Source organism: Pseudophryne corroboree, unplaced genomic scaffold (genome assembly GCF_028390025.1).
Source record: "Pseudophryne corroboree isolate aPseCor3 unplaced genomic scaffold, aPseCor3.hap2 scaffold_423, whole genome shotgun sequence".
In the NCBI taxonomy this organism is placed as follows: domain Eukaryota; kingdom Metazoa; phylum Chordata; class Amphibia; order Anura; family Myobatrachidae; genus Pseudophryne; species Pseudophryne corroboree.
This window is the reverse complement of record NW_026970056.1, coordinates 31,868-51,333: the sequence shown is the minus strand read 5'-3', so window position 1 is coordinate 51,333 and position 19,466 is coordinate 31,868. Positions and strand designations below refer to the sequence as shown.

General features: G+C 46.3%; 9 non-coding genes and 1 pseudogene across 9 annotated transcripts; all 10 read right to left on the bottom strand.

Moving 5' to 3' along the window:
- Window positions 1-4,435: 4,435 nt before the first annotated feature.
- On the bottom strand, window positions 4,436-4,599 carry LOC135025744 (U1 spliceosomal RNA). Its single transcript, XR_010222466.1, has one exon. It is a non-coding gene; the product is annotated as a U1 spliceosomal RNA (small nuclear RNA).
- A 671-nt stretch (window positions 4,600-5,270) lies between these two features.
- LOC135025680 (U1 spliceosomal RNA) lies at window positions 5,271-5,433 on the bottom strand. The gene has a single exon (XR_010222406.1). It is a non-coding gene; the product is annotated as a U1 spliceosomal RNA (small nuclear RNA).
- A 152-nt stretch (window positions 5,434-5,585) lies between these two features.
- On the bottom strand, window positions 5,586-5,749 carry LOC135025768 (U1 spliceosomal RNA). The gene has a single exon (XR_010222490.1). It is a non-coding gene; the product is annotated as a U1 spliceosomal RNA (small nuclear RNA).
- Window positions 5,750-6,420: 671 nt separating this feature from the next.
- LOC135025634 (U1 spliceosomal RNA) lies at window positions 6,421-6,583 on the bottom strand. The gene has a single exon (XR_010222367.1). It is a non-coding gene; the product is annotated as a U1 spliceosomal RNA (small nuclear RNA).
- Window positions 6,584-6,735: 152 nt separating this feature from the next.
- LOC135025758 (U1 spliceosomal RNA) lies at window positions 6,736-6,899 on the bottom strand. The gene has a single exon (XR_010222480.1). It is a non-coding gene; the product is annotated as a U1 spliceosomal RNA (small nuclear RNA).
- Window positions 6,900-7,601: 702 nt separating this feature from the next.
- Window positions 7,602-7,736, bottom strand: LOC135025676 (U1 spliceosomal RNA; annotated as a pseudogene).
- A 152-nt stretch (window positions 7,737-7,888) lies between these two features.
- LOC135025535 (U1 spliceosomal RNA) lies at window positions 7,889-8,052 on the bottom strand. Its single transcript, XR_010222271.1, has one exon. It is a non-coding gene; the product is annotated as a U1 spliceosomal RNA (small nuclear RNA).
- Window positions 8,053-14,784: 6,732 nt separating this feature from the next.
- LOC135025774 (U1 spliceosomal RNA) lies at window positions 14,785-14,948 on the bottom strand. The gene has a single exon (XR_010222496.1). It is a non-coding gene; the product is annotated as a U1 spliceosomal RNA (small nuclear RNA).
- A 655-nt stretch (window positions 14,949-15,603) lies between these two features.
- Window positions 15,604-15,766, bottom strand: LOC135025595 (U1 spliceosomal RNA). The gene has a single exon (XR_010222329.1). It is a non-coding gene; the product is annotated as a U1 spliceosomal RNA (small nuclear RNA).
- Window positions 15,767-15,918: 152 nt separating this feature from the next.
- Window positions 15,919-16,082, bottom strand: LOC135025552 (U1 spliceosomal RNA). The gene has a single exon (XR_010222288.1). It is a non-coding gene; the product is annotated as a U1 spliceosomal RNA (small nuclear RNA).
- Between the last annotated feature and the right edge of the window lie 3,384 nt (window positions 16,083-19,466).

Here is a 19,466-nt window from a genome sequence, read left to right as displayed (position 1 = left end):
AGGTTATATTTTATGATTCATTCATTCTGTCCAGTGCGTCAACAGTGCAGATTTCTTCTTGTTTTTTCTCCCAAATTCTATAACAATGACAGTAAATGTTGTTACTTTTCAAACAGAACTTTCTTGACCATGCTACTTGCTTGAAAGATCTGGGAGCACATGGAAAACAGTACAAACCATGCAGTATCACAAGAGCCTTTATTTGATCTTTCATGAAGATAGAGCAGAATTGAGGACACGTCAACAATTTCTGCCGAAGGTGGTTCATCTTTCCACATGGTGCCTTTGGCCACTGACACCTTCGTTGAGTCAAAGTCTCTGGCTGTGGTCAGAACTTTGAAAATTTATGTCACCAGAACGGTTCAGATTAGGAAAACAGAGGCTCTGTTTGTCCTGTATGCTCCCAACAGGATTGGGTGTCCTGCTTCCATGTAGACCATTATGCGCTGGATCTGTGGTAAGATTCAGCATGCTCATTCCACGGCAGGATTGCCGTTACTGAAATAGGTGAAGACCCATTCTACTAGAAAGGTGGGTTCATCCTGGGCAGCTGGTCGGGGAGTCTCGGCATTGCAATTTTGCCGAGCAGCTATTTAGTAAACACTTTTTCTAAGTTTTACAAGTTTGATACCTTGGCTGATGATAACCTCAAGTTGGGTCATTCGGTGCTGCAGAGTCGTACGCACTCTCCCACCCGTTCAAGAGCTTTGGTATAACCCCATGGTTCTTAATGTGACCCCAGCATCCTCTAGGTCGTATGAGAAAATAGGATTTTAATACCTACCGGTAAATCCTTTTCTCTTAGTCCGTAGAGGATGCTGGGCACCCGTCCCAGTCCATACTGTGTCTGCAGTTATTACTTGTGGTTATACACATGTTGTGTTATGGTTCTGGTCAGCTTTTTGCTGCAATTGTTCATGCCGTTGGCTTGTGTTCTGTTGAATGCCACGTTCTGCGGCATGCTTAAGGTGTGAGCTGGTAAGATGCTCACCTTAGTTTAACAATAAATCCTTTCCTCGAAATGTCCGTCTCCCTGGGCTCAGTTCCTATAACTGGAGTCTGGAGGAGGGGCATAGAGGGAGGAGCCAGTTCACACCCTTTGAAAGTCTTAAAGTGCCCATGTCTCTTGCGGATCCCGTCTATACCCCATGGTTCTTAATGTGACCCCAGCATCCTCTACGGACTAAGAGAAAAGGATGCCCTTGCGCACTATCCTGACTTCTCCTCCCGTCTGCTTACTTTGTGCCTTCCAACGCACAATGCGAACTACAGGTGGTGCTGCAGGGCCCACACCCTTTTACTTGCCTTACAGAACAGCTCTGGAGCTGTTACAGTGCCCAGCTGCTGCAAGAAATCAGCTTGAATGCTTCAGGGGATGGGGCATGGCCAACATGAGCCCCACACCAAAGGAGGGTGGGGGTGTTTAATGCGAACTAGGGGTCATCCAAGCACCGCAAAAGGCCGCCATGCCCTGCATGCCCCTTTTCTCTTTTCATATGCAGATGAGGGTTCCAGCCAACTTTGGACCACTGCTTGGATGACATCACCGTATGCAAATCCGTCTTCTGCAGACCTTCCCCCTGGAATGCTTGTACTAGTTGTTGCATATGGTTTGATATTTGATGGTGCTTCAATATTAGGCAGCCTTCCACCCTCCCATGTTCATCTGAACAGATGTGGTCTCCCTGCAGTTGTTGTCCCCAGACGAGAGTTCCCTTGTGCGTCCTCAGTTGAATCTCCTTAACTTGATGGGGGAGGGGCTGCCCGAGCAGCCACCCTCCCCAGCCCTATCCCAACTCTTACTTATTTTGCATATGAGATCTCTTGATCATGAAGATTGTTCTCACAGGGTGAGGTTCATCCATTATATTTTAAAATAGGAAGGTACAAATTACATATTTGAATTGCATCTATGTGCTGGATTCAAATGTCCCCCCCCCCCCTTCCTTTCTCAATTGTGCCCGTCAGCAGCTATTCTAAGGTTGCTGCCAATGGGTGTGACACATTAATTTCTTCTGTGGGGTACACTGGACTCCACAAGGATTCACATTGGGGTGTAGAGTAGGATCTTGATCTGAGGCACCAACCGGCTCAAAGCTTTTGACTGTTCCCAAGATGCTCAGTGCATTCTCCTCTATAACCCCGCTTCCATGAACAGGGAGCTCAGTTTGTAGTTGGTGCCTTCAGTAGCAGGCCTCTTAACAGGGGCCTGCCTCAAGCAGCCTATTCTTAGCTATTAATTTTGACAAGAAAAGAAGAACTTGTTTTATGAGAATCTACAAGGGCTGCAGCAGGCTAGGTCTAATAGACATCTTTACTGCAGCTTCATCACTCCCAGCGGCGCTGTATACTCCCGTGCCCTGGTTGCTGGGTCACTGCAGCGGAGGCTCCAGTTTCTTCCTAAGGTCAGTCACACACACACCGCCCTTCCGGATCACGAGGCCGCTGATGAAGGGGAGCGTGGCCGTAGGGGGTGGACCGTGTGCGCACTGGCGTGGACACTGATTACTGGGCAGCCGCTCCACTAGCCACCAGGTACAGTTAAGGAGCACAGGTCTGGGAGTTTTACTCCTATATTAACCCAATTTTGTACTGCCCGCAGCGCATTGTGATAGGTAATAGGGCCTGATTCAGGTTGGATTGCAATCACAATAAGCGATCCAACTGCAAAAATTGCTAAGAGCATACGCATGTGCCTGCATTTTCTGCGGCACCCCGCAGAGAATGCGATCGCCTCTGCCTGTCAATCGGGGCGGGGGGGGGGGGGGAGAGGGGGGTCAGCAACACTCCATTTCCAAGTCAGGGATGGAGCGGTGCGGGGGCAAGGCTTCAAAATGGGGTCTGCAACGGAGGAGACACAGGGGGCGTGGTCACAGCGGCTGTATGACATCACATTCAGCCGCTGTGATCACAAAAATGGTGGCGGCTTCCTGCGCGCACATACAGTCTGCACCAGCAGGAGGCTACACCATTTTATATGATCACGCTGAACTGCAGTGCGACTGCAATTACAGCATGGTCAAGAATGGAGGCGTCATGCTCGGTGGCCATGCACTGTCACTGTGCAGGAGCCAGCACCGCACACACACTAGTCCCCGGGTGCAGCCCCCAACCCCCGGGACACCCGGAGCAACAAAATGTAGATTCAGGCCACCAGGCCACGCCCCTACCTATGAAACCATGCCTCCTTTTTACCATTGCACTGCTTATCTGCACGCACTGCATTACAATCTCCCTCGCCACCTCTCTGGGTGTCACCAGTGATAGTGACACCTCTGCCATGCTTGTAGCAGCTGGTCCTAAGATCTACGCCTCAAGCCCTGAGTGTTTGCCCTTGTGACTTGTTGATCATCATAGCGAAGCAGATGCTTACAGAAAACTGCAGGGGCTTAGATTGAAAATAAAAAAATTGATGGGTATAAGGTAGAGAGGAGCGGGTTCGGTTCTCCGAGAACCGAATTCCCGACGAACTCCACGTGGTTTACACTGGTCCGAGGCAGGCTCGGTTGTTCCCGCCTGACTCGGAAAACCTGAACAAGGGAAAATGTCATCATCCCGCTGTCGGATTCTCGCGAGATTCGGATTCCATATAAAGAGCTGCGCGTTGCCGCCATTTTTACTCGTGCATTGAAGAGAGAGCGGAGAGGACGTGGCTATGTTCTCTCAGTGGAAATCTCAATATCAGTGCTCAGTATCAGTGGTTACTTATTGCTGCTCAGTAATACTAGTAGTGTGTCTCTCCTGCTCAGTGTCAGTTCTCAGTAGTATCCTCATCAGTGCTCAGTATCACTGCTCATTGTCTTGTGCTGCATTGTGGTGCTCAGCATACTACAGTACATTACTAATAGTCCAGTGCTGCATCTTGCTGCTCAGTGTCAGTTCTAGTATCCTCATCAGTGCTCACTATCACTGCTCATTACATTGTGGTGTTCTGTATACTACAGTAACATAGTAATATAGTAACATATAGTAACATAGTTTTTGAGGTTGAATAGAGGCAAATTGCCCATCGTGTTCAACCTGTTTTAAGTTGTGATGATTCTACATACTTGCTGAATAATGTTTTATGACTAGTTAACTACTATAACTCATGTTACCCCCGGATTAACCATGTTGATATTTTAAGTATTATAACCTTGGATAGCTTTTTCATTCAGAAATGTATCCATTCCTTTTTTAAATCCAATTACAGAGTCCGCCATTACCACCTTTTCTGGCAGGGAATTCCACATCCTGATTGCCCTAACAGTGAAGATCATAGTATCTCACCTGGCAGGTAAGTAGGAGTTGGGCTAGAGCTGTGGAGGATTGCTGCTCGGGCACCCCCTGTCAAGTGAAGGAGATCCAACTGAGGCAGCACAAGGGAACTCTCGAAAGAAGAACAAGGCTAGAGGAAGATCTGAGACAAAGAAATCTGACTTTTACCAGAGCTGACCAGAGGAAAGCACAAACACAGTCCCCCACTACCACAAATAATGCAGTCGAGTTTCCCACATTTGGGGAAATCACAGGGGTCAGCATACCCAGAGTGCAATGAATGAACCTCACCCTGGGAGAACAATCTTCATGACCATGGTATCTCCTATGCAAAATAAGTATGATTTGGGATAGGGCTGGGGAGGGCCGCTGCTCAGGCACATCTCTGTCAAGTAAAGGAGATTCAACTGAGGCAACACAAGGGAACTCTCATCTGGGGACAACAACTGCAGGGAGAACACATATTTTCAGATGAACATGGGAGGGCAGAAGGCTGCCTAATACTGAAGCACCCCCAAACAACAAACCAAATGCAACTACTAGTGCAAGCATTCCTGGGGGAAGGCCTGCAGCAGATGGATTTGCATATGGTGATGTCATCCAAGCAGTGGGTCAAAGTTGGCTTCAACCCTCGTCTGCATATGAAAATAAAAATGGGGTGTGCAGGGCATGGCGGCCTTTTGCGGCGCTTGGATGACCCCTAGTTCGCATTAAACACCTCCACCTTCCTTCGGTGTGGGGCTCATGTTGGCTATGCCCCAGCCCCTGAAGCATTCAAGCTGATTTCTTGCAGCAGCTGGGCACTGTAACAGCTCCAGAGCTGCTCTGTAAAGCAAGTAAAAGGGTGTGGGCCCTGCAGCACTACCTGTAGTTTGCATTGTGCTTTGGAAGGCACAAAGTAAGCAGACGGGAGAAGTCAGGATAGTGCACAAGGGCATAGAAGGGAGCGGCTCAAGAAAAGAGAAGTGGAAACAGACAGCAAACTAGGCTGGAGAGAGACCTGAGACAAAGAGATCTGAATTATACGAGAGCCGACCAGAGGAAACACAAATTATGTAATCAAGTGTCCCACATTTGGGGAAATCGTAGGAGCAGCACACCCAGAGTGCATTGGGTGAGCCTTGCCCTGGGAGAAGCACCTTCCTGATCATAGTATCTCACCTGGCAGGTAAGTAGGAGTTGGGCTAGAGCTGGGGAGGGTCGCTGTTCGGGCACCCCCCTGTCAAGTGAAGGAGCTCCAACTGAGGCAGCACAAGGAAACTCTCGAAAAAAGAACAAGGCTAGAGGAAGATCTGAGACAAAGAAATCTGACTTTTACCAGAGCTGACCAGAGGAAAGCACAAACACAGTCCCCCACTACCACAAATAATGCAGTCGAGTTTCCCACATTTGGGGAAATCACAGGGGTCAGCATACCCAGAATGCAATGAATGAACCTCACCCTGGGAGAACAATCTTCATGACAATGGTATCTCCTATGCAAAATAAGTATGATTTGGGATAGGGCTGGGGAGGGCCGCTGCTCAGGCACATCTCTGTCAAGTAAAGGAGATTCAACTGAGGCAGCACAAGGGAACTCTCATCTGGGGACAACAACTGCAGGGAGAACACATATTTTCAGATGAACATGGGAGAGCAGAAGGCTGCCTAATACTGAAGCACCCCCAAACAACAAACCAAATGCAACAACTAGTACAAGCATTCCTGGGAAAAGGTCTGCAGAAGACGGATTTGCATACGGTGATGTCATCCAAGCAGTGGGCCAAAGTTGGCTGGAACCCTCATCTGCATATGAAAAGAGAAAAGGGGTATGCAGGGCATGGCGGCCTTTTGCGGCGCTTGGATGACCCTTAGTTCGCATTAAACACCTCCACCCTCCGTCGGTGTGGGGCTCATGTTGGCTATGCCCCAGCCCCTGAAGCATTCAAGCTGATTTCTTGCAGCAGCTGGGCACTGTAACAGCTCCAGAGCTGCTCTGAAAGGCAAGTAAAAGGGTGTGGGCCCTGCAGCACTACCTGTAGTTTGCATTGTGCGTTGGAAGGCACAAAGTAAGCAGACAGGAGAAGTCAGGAGAGTGCACAAGGGCATAGAAGGCAGCGGCTCAAGAAAAGAGAAGTGGAAACAGACAGCAAACTAGGCTGGAGAGAGACCTGAGACAAAGAGATCTGAATTATACGAGAGCCGACCAGGGGAAACACAAATTATGCAGTCAAGTTTCCCACATTTGGGGAAATCGCAGGAGCAGCACACCCAGAGTGCAATGGGTGAGCCTTGCCCTGGGAGAAGCACCTTCATGATCATAGTATCTCACCTGGCAGGTATGTAGGAGTTGGGCTTGAGCTGGGGAGGGTCGCTGCTTGGGTACCCCCCTGTCAAGTGAAGGAGATCAAACTGAGGCAGCACAATGGAACTCTCGAAAGAAGAACAAGGCTAGAGGAAGATCTGAGACAAAGAAATCTGACTTTTACCAGAGCTGACCAGAGGAAAACACAAACACAGTCCCCCACTACCACAAATAATGCAGTTGAGTTTCCCACATTTGGGGAAATCACAGGGGTCAGCATACCCAGAATGCAATGAATGAACCTCACCCTGGGAGAACAATCTTTATGACCATGGTATCTCCTATGCAAAATAAGTATGATTTGGGAAAGGGCTGGGGAGGGCCGCTGCTCAGGCACATCTCTGTCAAGTAAAGGAGATTCAACTGAGGCAGCACAAAGGAACTCTCATCTGGGGACAACAACTGCCGGGAGAACACATATTTTCAGATGAACATGGGAGGGCAGAAGGCTGCCTAATACTGAAGCACCCCCAAACAACAAACCAAATGCAACAACTAGTTCAAGCATTCCTGGGGGAAGGTCTGCAGAAGACGGATTTGCATACAGTGATGTCATCCAAGCAGTGGGCCAAAGTTGGCTGGAACCCTCATCTGCATATGAAAAGAGAAAAGGGGTATGCAGGGCATGGCGGCCTTTTGCGGCGCTTGGATGACCCTTAGTTCGCATTAAACACCCCCACCCTCCTTCGGTGTGGGGCTCATGTTGGCCATGCCCCAGCCCCTGAAGCATTCAAGCTGATTTCTTTCAGCAGCTTGGCACTGTAACAGCTCCAGAGCTGCTCTGTAAGGCAAGTAAAAGGGTGTGGGCCCTGCAGCACTACCTGTAGTTTGCATTGTGCATCGGAAGGCACAAAGTAAGCAGACAGGAGGAGAAGTCAGGATAGTGCACAAGGGTGTAGAAGGGAGGGGCTCAAGAAAAAAGAAGTGGAAACAGACAGCAAACTAGGCTGGAGAGAGACCTGAGACAAAGAGATCTGAATTATATGAGAGCCGACTAGGGGAAACACAAATTATGCAGTCAAGTTTCCCACATTTGGGGAAATCGCAGGGGCAGCACACCCAGAGTGCAATGGGTGAGCCTTGCCCTGGGAGAAGCAACTTCATGATCATAGTATCTAACCTGGCAGGTAAGTAGGAGTTGGGCTAGAGCTGGGGAGGGTCGCTGCTCGGGCACCCCCCTGTCAAGTGAAGGAGATCCAACTGAGGCAGCACAAGGGAACTCTTGAAAGAAGAACAAGGCTAGAGGAAGATCTGAGACAAAGAAATCTGACTTTTACCAGAGCTGACCAGAGGAAAGCACAAACACAGTCCCCCACTACCACAAATAATGCAGTTGAGTTTCCCACATTTGGGGAAATCACAGAGGTCAGCATACCCAGAATGCAATGAATGAACCTAACCCTGGGAGAACAATCTTCATGACCATGTTATCTCCTATGCAAAATAAGTATGATTTGGGATAGGGCTGGGGAGGGCCGCTGCTCAGGCACATCTCTGTCAAGTAAAGGAGATTCAACTGAGGCAGCACAAGGGAACTCTCATCTGGGGACAACAACTGCAGGGAGAACACATATTTTCAGATGAACATGGGAGGGCAGAAGGCTGCCTAATACTGAAGCACCCCCAAACAACAAACCAAATGCAACAACTAGTGCAAGCATTCCTGGGGGAAGGCCTGCCGCAGATGGATTTGCATATGGTGATGTCATCCAAGCAGTGGGTCAAAGTTGGCTTCAACCCTCGTCTGCATATGAAAAGAGAAAAGGGGCATGCAGGGCATGGCGGCCTTTTGCGGCGCTTGGCTGACCCCTAGTTTGCATTAAACACCTCCACCCTCCGTCGGTGTGGGGCTCTTGTTGGCTATGCCCCAGCACCTGAAGCATTCAAGCTGATTTCTTGCTGCAGCTGGGCACTGTAACAGCTCCAGAGCTGCTCTGTAAGGCAAGGTAAAAGGGTGTGGGCCCTGCAGCACTACCTGTAGTTTGCATTGTGCGTTGGAAGGCACAAAGTAAGCAGACAGGAGAAGTCAGGAGAGTGCACAAGGGCATAGAAGGCAGCGGCTCAAGAAAAGAGAAGTGGAAACAGACAGCAAACTAGGCTGGAGAGAGACCTGAGACAAAGAGATCTGAATTACACCAGGTCCGTCATTATATTATATATACCTACAGTAGTTATATATATTTTTTTTTATATCATTAATTATCATCTCTATACTAGCAGACGCAGTACGGTAGTCCACGGCTGTGGCTATCTCTGTGTCGTCAGTGCTCGTCCATAATTGTATACCTACCTACCTGTGGTGGAAGTTTTTTTCTATCTTCTTCATACTAGTAGTTTAGCAGTCTGCTGACAGTGTCCACCAGGTCCGTCATTATATTATATATACCTACAGTAGTTATATATATTTTTTTTTTATATCATTAATTATCATCTCTATACTAGCAGACGCAGTACGGTAGTCCACGGCTGTAGCTACCTCTGTGTCGTCAGTCACTCGTCATCCATAAGTATACTAGTATCCATCCATCTCCATTGTTTACCTGAGGTGCCTTTTAGTTGTGCCTATTAAAATATGGAGAACAAAAATGTTGAGGTTCCAAAAATAGGGAAAGATCAAGATCCACTTCCACCTCGTGCTGAAGCTGCTGCCACTAGTCATGGCCGAGACGATGAAATTCCATCAACGTCGTCTGCCAAGGCCGATGCCCAATGTCATAGTACAGAGCATGTAAAATCCAAAACACAAAAGATCAGTAAAAAAAGGACTCAAAAATCTAAATAAAAATCGTCGGAGGAGAAGCGTAAACTTGCCAATATGCCATTTACCACACGGAGTGGCAAGGAACGGCTGAGGCCCTGGCCTATGTTCATGGCTAGTGGTTCAGCTTCACATGAGGATGGAAGCACTCAGCCTCTCGCTAGAAAAATGAAAAGACTTAAGCTGGCAAAAGCACAGCAAAGAACTGTGCGTTCTTCAAAATCACAAATCCACAAGGAGAGTCCAATTGTGTCGGTTGCGATGCCTGACCTTCCCAACACTGGACGTGAAGAGCATGCACCTTCCACCATTTGCACGCCCCCTGCAAGTGCTGGAAGGAGCACCCGCAGTCCAGTTCCTGATAGTCAGATTGAAGATGTCAGTGTTGAAGTACACCAGGATGAGGAGGATATGGGTGTTGCTGGCGCTGGGGAGGAAATTGACAAGGAGGATTCTGATGGTGAGGTGGTTTGTTTAAGTCAGGCACCCGGCGAGACACCTGTTGTCCGTGGGAGGAATATGGCCATTGACATGCCTGGTGAAAATACCAAAAAAATCAGCTCTTCGGTGTGGAAGTATTTCAACAGAAATGCGGACAACAGGTGTCAAGCCGTGTGTTGCCTTTGTCAAGCTGTAATAAGTAGGGGTAAGGACGTTAACCACCTCGGAACATCCTCCCTTATACGTCACCTGCAGCGCATTCATCATAAGTCAGTGACAAGTTCAAAAACTTTGGGCGACAGCGGAAGCAGTCCACTGACCAGTAAATCCCTTCCTCTTGTAACCAAGCTCACGCAAACCACCCCACCAACTCCCTCAGTGTCAATTTCCTCCTTCCCCAGGAATGCCAATAGTCCTGCAGGCCATGTCACTGACAATTCTGACGAGTTCTCTCCTGCCTGGGATTCCTCCGATGCATCCTTGAGTGTAACGCCTACTGCTGCTGGCGCTGCTGTTGTTGCTGCTGGGAGTCGATGGTCATCCCAGAGGGGAAGTCGTAAGACCACTTTTACTACTTCCACCAAGCAATTGACTGTCCAACAGTCTTTTGCAAGGAAGATGAAATATCACAGCAGTCATCCTGCTGCAAAGCGGATAACTGAGGCCTTGGCATCCTGGGCAGTGAGAAACGTGGTTCCGGTATCCATCATTACTTCAGAGCCAACTATAGACTTGATTGAGGTACTGTGTCCCCGGTACCAAATACCATCTAGGTTCCATTTCTCTAGGCAGGCGATACCGAAAATGTACACAGACCTCAGAAAAAGACTCACCAGTGTCCTAAAAAATGCAGTTGTACCCAATGTCCACTTAACCACGGACATGTGGACAAGTGGAGCAGGGCAGACTCAGGACTATATGACTGTGACAGCCCACTGGGTAGATGTATTGACTCCCGCCGCAAGAACAGCAGCGGCGGCACCAGTAGCAGCATCTCGCAAACGCCAACTCTTTCCTAGGCAGGCTACGCTTTGTATCACCGCTTTCCAGAATACGCACACAGCTGAAAACCTCTTACGGCAACTAAGGAAGATCATCACAGAATGGCTTACCCCAATTGGACTCTCCTGTGGATTTGTGGCATCGGACAACGCCAGCAATATTGTGCGTGCATTATATCTGGGCAAATTCCAGCACGTCCCATGTTTTGCACATACCTTGAATTTGGTGGTGCAGAATTATTTAAAAAACGACAGGGGCGTGCAAGAGATGCTGTCGGTGGCCACAAGAATTGCGGGACACTTTCGGCGTACAGGCACCACGTACAGAAGACTGGAGCAACACCAAAAACGCCTGAACCTGCCCTGCCATCATCTGAAGCAAGAAGTGGTAACGAGGTGGAATTCAACCCTCTATATGCTTCAGAGGATGGAGGAGCAGCAAAAGGCCATTCAAGCCTATACATCTGACCACGATATAGGAGGTGGAATGCACCTGTCTCAAGCGCAGTGGAGAATGATTTCAACGTTGTGCAAGGTTCTGCAACCTTTTGAACTTGCCACACGTGAAGTCAGTTCAGACACTGCCAGCCTGAGTCAGGTCATTCCCGTCATCAGGCTTTTGCAGAAGAAGCTGGAGACATTGAAGGAGGAGCTAAGACAGAGCGATTCCGCTAGGCATGTGGGACTTGTGGATGGAGCCCTTCATTCGCTTAACCAGGATTCACGGGTGGTCAATCTGTTGAAATCAGAGCACTACATTTTGGCCACCGTGCTCGATCCTAGATTTAAAACCTACGTTGTATCTCTCTTTCCGGCAGACACAAGTCTGCAGGGGTTCAAAGACCTGCTGGTGAGAAAATTATCAAGTCAAGCGGAACTTGATCGGTCAACAGCTCCTCCTTCACATTCTCCCGCAATTGGGGGTGCGAGGAAAAGGCTCAGAATTCCGAGCCCACCCGCTGGCGGTGATGCAGGGCAGTCTGGAGCGACTGCTGATGCTGACATCTGGTCCGGACTGAAGGACCTGCCAACGATTACGGACATGTCGTCTACTGTCACTGCATATGATTCTCTCACCATTGAAAGAATGGTGGAGGATTATATGAGTGACCGCATCCAAGTAGGCACGTCAGACAGTCCGTACGTATACTGGCAGGAAAAAGAGGCAATTTGGAGGCCCTTGCACAAACTGGCTTTATTCTACCTAAGTTGCCCTCCCACAAGTGTGTACTCCGAAAGAGTGTTTAGTGCCGCCGCTCACCTTGTCAGCAATCGGCGTACGAGGTTACTTCCAGAAAATGTGGAGAAGATGATGTTCATTAAAATGAATTATAATCAATTTCTCCGTGGAGACATTGACCAGCAGCAATTGCCTCCACAAAGTATACAGTGAGCTGAGATGGTGGATTCCAGTGGGGACGAATTGATAATCTGTGAGGAGGGGGATGTACACGGTGATGAATCGGAGGATGATGAGGTGGACATCTTGCCTCTATAGAGCCAGTTTGTGCAAGGAGAGATTAATTGCTTCTTTTTTGGTGGGGGTCCAAACCAACCCATCATTTCAGTCACAGTCGTGTGGCAGACCCTGTCACTGAAATGATGGGTTGGTTAAAGTGTGCATGTCCTGTTTATACAACATAAGGGTGGGTGGGAGGGCCCAAGGCAATTCCACCTTGCACCTCTTTTTTCTTTTATTTTTCTTTGCGTCATGTGCTGTTTGGGGAGTGTTTTTTGGAAGGGCCATCCTGCGTGACACTGCAGTGCCACTCCTAGATGGGCCAGGTGTTTGTGTCGGCCACTTGGGTCGCTGAGCTTAGTCACACAGCTACCTCATTGCGCCTCTTTTTTTCTTTGCGTCATGTGCTGTTTGGGGAGTGTTTTTTGGAAGGGCCATCCTGCGTGACACTGCAGTGACACTCCTAGATGGGCCAGGTGTTTGTGTCGTCCACTTGGGTCGCTGAGCTTAGTCACACAGCTACCTCATTGCGCCTCTTTTTTTCTTTGCGTCATGTGCTGTTTGGGGAGTGTTTTTTGGAAGGGCCATCCTGCGTGACACTGCAGTGCCACTCCTAGATGGGCCAGGTGTTTGTGTCGGCCACTTGGGTCGCTGAGCTTAGTCACACAGCTACCTCATTGCGCCTCTTTTTTTCTTTGCGTCATGTGCTGTTTGGGGAGTGTTTTTTGGAAGGGCCATCATGCGTGACACTGCAGTGCCACTCCTAGATGGGCCAGGTGTTTGTGTCGGCCACTTGGGTCACTGAGCTTAGTCATCCAGCGACCTCGGTGCAAATTTTAGGACTAAAAATAATATTGTGAGGTGTGAGGTGTTAAGAATAGACTGAAAATGAGTGGAAATTATGGTTATTGAGGTTAATAATACTTTGGGATCAAAATGACTCCCAAATTCTATGATTTAAGCTGTTTTTTAGGGTTTTTTGAAAAAAACACCCGAATCCAAAACACACCCGAATCCGACAAAAAAAATTCGGTGAGGTTTAGCCAAAACGCGTTCGAACCCAAAACACGGCCGCGGAACCGAACCCAAAACCAAAACACAAAACCCGAAAAATTTCCGGTGCACATCTCTAGTGGCCATGCCATGTCACTGTGCAGGAGCCAGCACCGCTCACACACTAGTCCCCGGTGCAGCCCCCAACCCCCGGGACACCCGGAGCAACAAAATGTAGATTCAGGCCACCAGGCCACGCCCCTACCTATGAAACCATGCCTCCTTTTTACCATTGGGCTGCTTATCTGCGCGCACTGCATTACAATCTCCCTCGCCACCTCTCTGGGTGTCACCAGTGATAGTGACACCTCTGCCATGCTTGTAGCAGCTGGTCCTAAGATCTACGCCTCAAGCCCTGAGTGTTTGCCCTTGTGACTTGTTGATCATCATAGCAAAGCAGATGCTTACAGAAAACTGCAGGGGCTTAGATTGAAAATAAAAAAAATTGATGGGTATAAGGTAGAGAGGAGCGGGTTCGGTTCTCCGAGAACCGAATTCCCCACGAACTCCACGTGGTTTACACTGGTACGAGGCAGGCTCGGTTGTTCCCGCCTGACTCGGAAAACCTGAACAAGGGAAAATGTCATCATCCCGCTGTCGGATTCTCGCGAGATTCGGATTCCATATAAAGAGCTGCGCGTTGCCGCCATTTTTACTCGTGCATTGAAGAGAGAGCGGAGAGGACGTGGCTATGTTCTCTCAGTGGAAATCTCAATATCAGTGCTCAGTATCAGTGGATACTTATTGCTGCTCAGTAATACTAGTAGTGTGTCTCTCCTGCTCAGTGTCAGTTCTCAGTAGTATCCTCATCAGTGCTCAGTATCACTGCTCATTGTCTTGTGCTGCATTGTTGTGCTCAGCATACTACAGTACATTACTAATAGTCCAGTGCTGCATCTTGCTGCTCAGTGTCAGTTCTAGTATCCTCATCAGTGCTCACTATCACTGCTCATTGCATTGTGGTGTTCTGTATACTACAGTAACATAGTAATATAGTAACATATAGTAACATAGTTTTTGAGGTTGAATAGAGGCAAATTGTCCATCGTGTTCAACCTGTTTTAAGTTGTGATGATTCTACATACTTGCTGAATAATGTTTTATGACTAGTTAGCTACTACAACTCATGTTACCCCCGGATTAACCATGTTGATATTTTAAGTATTATAACCTTGGATAGCTTTTTCATTCAGAAATGTATCCATTCCTTTTTTAAATCCAATTACAGAGTCCGCCATTACCACCTTCCCTGGCAGGGAATTCCACATCCTGATTGCCCTAACAGTGAAGATCATAGTATCTCTCCTGGCAGGTAAGTAGGAGTTGGGCCAGAGCTGTGGAGGATTGCTGCTCGGGCACCCCCTGTCAAGTGAAGGAGATCCAACTGAGGCAGCACAAGGGAACTCTCGAAAGAAGAACAAGGCTAGAGGAAGATCTGAGACAAAGAAATCTGACTTTTACCAGAGCTGACCAGAGGAAAGCACAAACACAGTCCCCCACTACCACAAATAATGCAGTCGAGTTTCCCACATTTGGGGAAATCACAGGGGTCAGCATACCCAGAATGCAATGAATGAACCTCACCCTGGGAGAACAATCTTCATGACCATGGTATCGCCTATGCAAAATAAGTATGATTTGGGATAGGGCTGGGGAGGGCCGCTGCTCAGGCACATCTCTGTCAAGTAAAGGAGATTCAACTGAGGCAGCACAAGGGAACTCTCATCTGGAGACAACAACTGCAGGGAGAACACATATTTTCAGATGAACATGGGAGGGCAGAAGGCTGCCTAATACTGAAGCACCCCCAAACAACAAACCAAATGCAACAACTAGTACAAGCATTCCTGGGGGAAGTTCTGCAGAAGATGGATTTGCATACGGTGATGTCATCCAAGCAGTGGGCCAAAGTTGGCTGGAACCCTCATCTGCATATGAAAAGAGAAAAGGGGTATGCAGGGCATGGCGGCCTTTTGCGGCGCTTGGATGACCCTTAGTTCGCATTAAACACCCCCACCCTCCTTCGGTGTGGGGCTCATGTTGACAATGCCCCAGCCCCTGAAGCATTCAAGCTGATTTCTTACAGCAGCTTGGCACTGTAACAGCTCCAGAGCTGCTCTGTAAGGCAAGTAAAAGGGTGTGTAGTTTGCATTGTGCATTGGAAGGCACAAAGTAAGCAGACAGGAGGAGAAGTCAGGATAGTGCACAAGGGTATAAAAGGGAGGGGCTCAAGAAAAAAGAAGTGGAAACAGACAGCAAACTAGGCTGGAGAGAGACCTGAGACAAAGAGATCTGAATTATACGAGAGCCGACCAGGGGAAACACAAATTATGCAGTCAAGTTTCCCACATTTGGGGAAATCGCAGGGGCAGCACACCCAGAGTGCAATGGGTGAGCCTTGCCCTGGGAGAAGCACCTTCATGATCATAGTATCTCACCTGGCAGGTAAGTAGGAGTTGGGCTTGAGCTGGGGAGGGTCGCTGCTCGGGCACCCCCCTGTCAAGTGAAGGAGATCCAACTGAGGCAGCACAAGGGAACTCTCGAAAGAAGAACAAGGCTAGAGGAAGATCTGAAACAAAGAAATCTGACTTTTACCAGAGCTGACCAGAGGAAAACACAAACACAGTCCCCCACTACCACAAATAATGCAGTCGAGTTACCCACATTTGGGGAAATCACAGGGGTCAGCATACCCAGAATGCAATGAATGAACCTCACCCTGGGAGAATAATCTTCATGACCATGGTATCTCCTATGCAAAATAAGTATGATTTGGGATAGGGCTGGGGAGGGCCGCTGCTCAGGCACATCTCTGTCAAGTAAAGGAGATTCAACTGAGGCAGCACAAGGGAACTCCAGCATCCTCTACAGACTAAGAGAAAAGGATTTACCGGTAGGTATTAAAATCCTATTTTCTCATACGACCTAGAGGATGCTGGGGTCACATTAAGAACCATGGGGTTATACCAAAGCTCTTGAACGGGTGGAAGAGTGCGTACGACTCTGCAGCACCGAATGACCCAACTTGAGGTTATCATCGGCAAGGATGCAGTGGCGTTAATGTTTCCTGGTGTCAACCTGTATTATTTCAGTAGATATTGAAATGAGGATGCATCTTGCTGCCTTTCCAATGAAGCAAGTTTAATTTAGTAATAGGTGAAAAACCATCCCTACAAAGATGTTAATCAGATACTTGGCTTTGTGGACACTTTTCAGAGAACAAATTTGTTATCATAAAAATAAAGCCAGAAAATGAAGAGCTGTTTAATCACTCAATTGGATTTTTTTGCCAGCATATTTCTTTTTCTCTGCAAACCACTGCTAAATTGTGCTTCCTAGCTGTTTTTATAAAATCACTGAATCAAATCTAACTCTGATTACATCAGAGAAGGCCAGGCACCCTACACCATAACAGGGGTTTTTGAAATTTTGACTTGTCTACTTAAAGATCACCAAAATCTGATAACAAGGTCAATTACATCCCTGGGTGGGATTGAACCACCAACCCTTTGGTTAATAACCAATCACACTAACCAATTGCGCCACAGAGACACTTTGCAAAAGTCCATACTGACAAAGGCTAATAAGCATTCATCTAGAACGTTTCCTAGAAAAACTTTAAAAAGTCAATAATCTGGAGAGTTTTTGTAAGATGTTTCTTCCATCAACCAACGAAGAAACACATTGTTACTTTCCCATGATGAGTGAGTGCTTCAAGATCTCTTGCACTTACATGTGCAGCAGAGTACTGTAATGAAAGCATGCTGGGTTCATAACCCAGAGGTAGGCAGATTGAAACTATCCTCTGCTATATGCATTTTTTTTTGTTAATTAAAGTAATCCAAAACTGGGATTGATATTTTTTCTCTTTTATTTTTACTTAAAGTACAATAACTTTTACCATTTTAATATGTTTTAATAGTATATTGACAGTATTGTTTTCTTTCAAAAATCCACTTAATTTTCTTTACCCGATTATTAAAATGGTAATTGACAAAAACAAACTACATTGTCACCAGAAGAGCAATACAAAATGTACAAGTGATATATTAAAATCATCTTTCCAGCTTGAATTTCAATGATGCATTGGGGCAACGATTTTGTGAGAAACATCTTCACCCTTAAATAAAGATTTTCTTAATTCCTTACCTGTGTGCTAATTAGATATCACCTTGTTTTCACATTAAACAGACTTCCACATGAGAAAGCAGCAAGGATGCAGTGGCGTTAATGTTTCCTGGTGTCAACCTGTATTATTTCAGTAGATATTGAAATGAGGATGCATCTTGCTGCCTTTCCAATGAAGCAAGTTTAATTTAGTAATAGGTGAAAAACCATCCCTACAAAGATGTTAATCCGATACTTGGCTTTGTGGACACTTTTCAGAGAACAAATTTGTTATCATAAAAATAAAGCCAGAAAATGAAGAGCTGTTTAATCACTCAATTGTATTTTTCTGCCAGCTTTTTTCTTTTTCTCTGCAACCCACTGCTAAATTGTGCTTCCTAGCTGTTTTTTTATAAAATCACTTAATCAAATCTAACTCTGATTACATCAGAGAAGGCCAGGTACCCTACACCATAAGAGGGGGTTTGCAATTTTGACTTGTCTACTTAAATATCACCAAAATCTGATCACAAGGTCAATTACGTCCCTGGGTGGGATTGAACCACCAACCTTTTGATTAATAGCTGAACACACTAACCGATTGCGCCACAGAGACACTTTGCAAAAAGAATATACTGACAAAGACTAATAAGCATTCATCTAGAACGTTTCCTAGAAAAACTTTAAAAAGTCAATAATCTGGAGAGTTTTTGTAAGATGTTTCTTCCAGCAACCAATGAAGAAACACATTGGTACTTTCGCATGATGAGTGAGTGCTTCAGGATCTCTTGCACTTACATGTGCAGCAGAGTACTGCAATGGAAGCATGCTGGGCCCATAACCCAGAGGTAGGCAGATTGAAACTATCCTTTGCTATATGCATTTTTTTTTTGTTCATTAAAGTAATCCAAAACTGGGATTGATATTTTAGCTTTTATTTTTACTTAAAGTACAATAACTTTTACCATTTTAATTTGTTTTAATAGTATATTGACAGTATTGTTTTCTTTCAAAAATCCACTTAATTTTCTTTACCCTATTATTAAAATGGTAATTGACAAAAACAAACTACATTGTCACCAGAAGAGCAATACAAAATGTACAAGTGATATATTAAAATCATCTTTCCAGCTTGAATTTCAATGATGCATTGGGGCAATGATTTTGTGAGAAACATCTTTACCCTTAAATAAAGATTTTCTTAATTCCTTACCTGTGTGCTAATTAGATATCACCTTGTTTTCACATTAAACAGACTTCCACATGAGAAAGCAGCAAGGATGCAGTGGCGTTAATGTTTCCTGGTGTCAACCTGTATTATTTCAGTAGATATTGAAATGAGGATGCATCTTGCTGCCTTTCCAATGAAGCAAGTTTAATTTAGTAATAGGTGAAAAACCATCCCTACAAATATGTTAATCAGATACTTGGCTTTGTGGACACTTTTCAGAGAACAAATTAGTTAGCATAAAAATAAAGCCAGAAAATGAAGAGCTGTTTAATCACTCAATTGGATTTTTCTGCCAGCATATTTCTTTTTCTCTGCAACCCACTGCTAAATTGTGCTTCCTAGCTGTTTTTATAAAATCACTGAATCAAATCTAACTCTGATTACATCAGAGAAGGCCAGGTACCTTACACCATAACAGGGGGTTTGAAATTTTGACTTGTCTGCTTAAAGATCACCAAAATCTGATAACAAGGTCAATTAAGTCCCTGGGTGGGATTGAACCACCAACCTTTTGGTTAATAGCCTTACACACTAACTGATTGCGCCACAGCGACACTTTGCAAAAGTACTTACTGACAAAGGCTAATAAGCATTCATCTAGAACGATTCCTAGAAACATTTTAAAAAGTCAATAATGTGGAGAGTTTTTGTAAGATGTTTCTTCCATCAACCAATGAAGAAACACATTGGTACTTTCCCATGATGAGTGAGTGCTTCAGGATCTCTTGCACTTACATGTGCAGCAGAGTACTGTAATGGAAGCATGCTGGGTCCATAACCCAGAGGTAGGCAGATTGAAACTATCCTCTGCTATA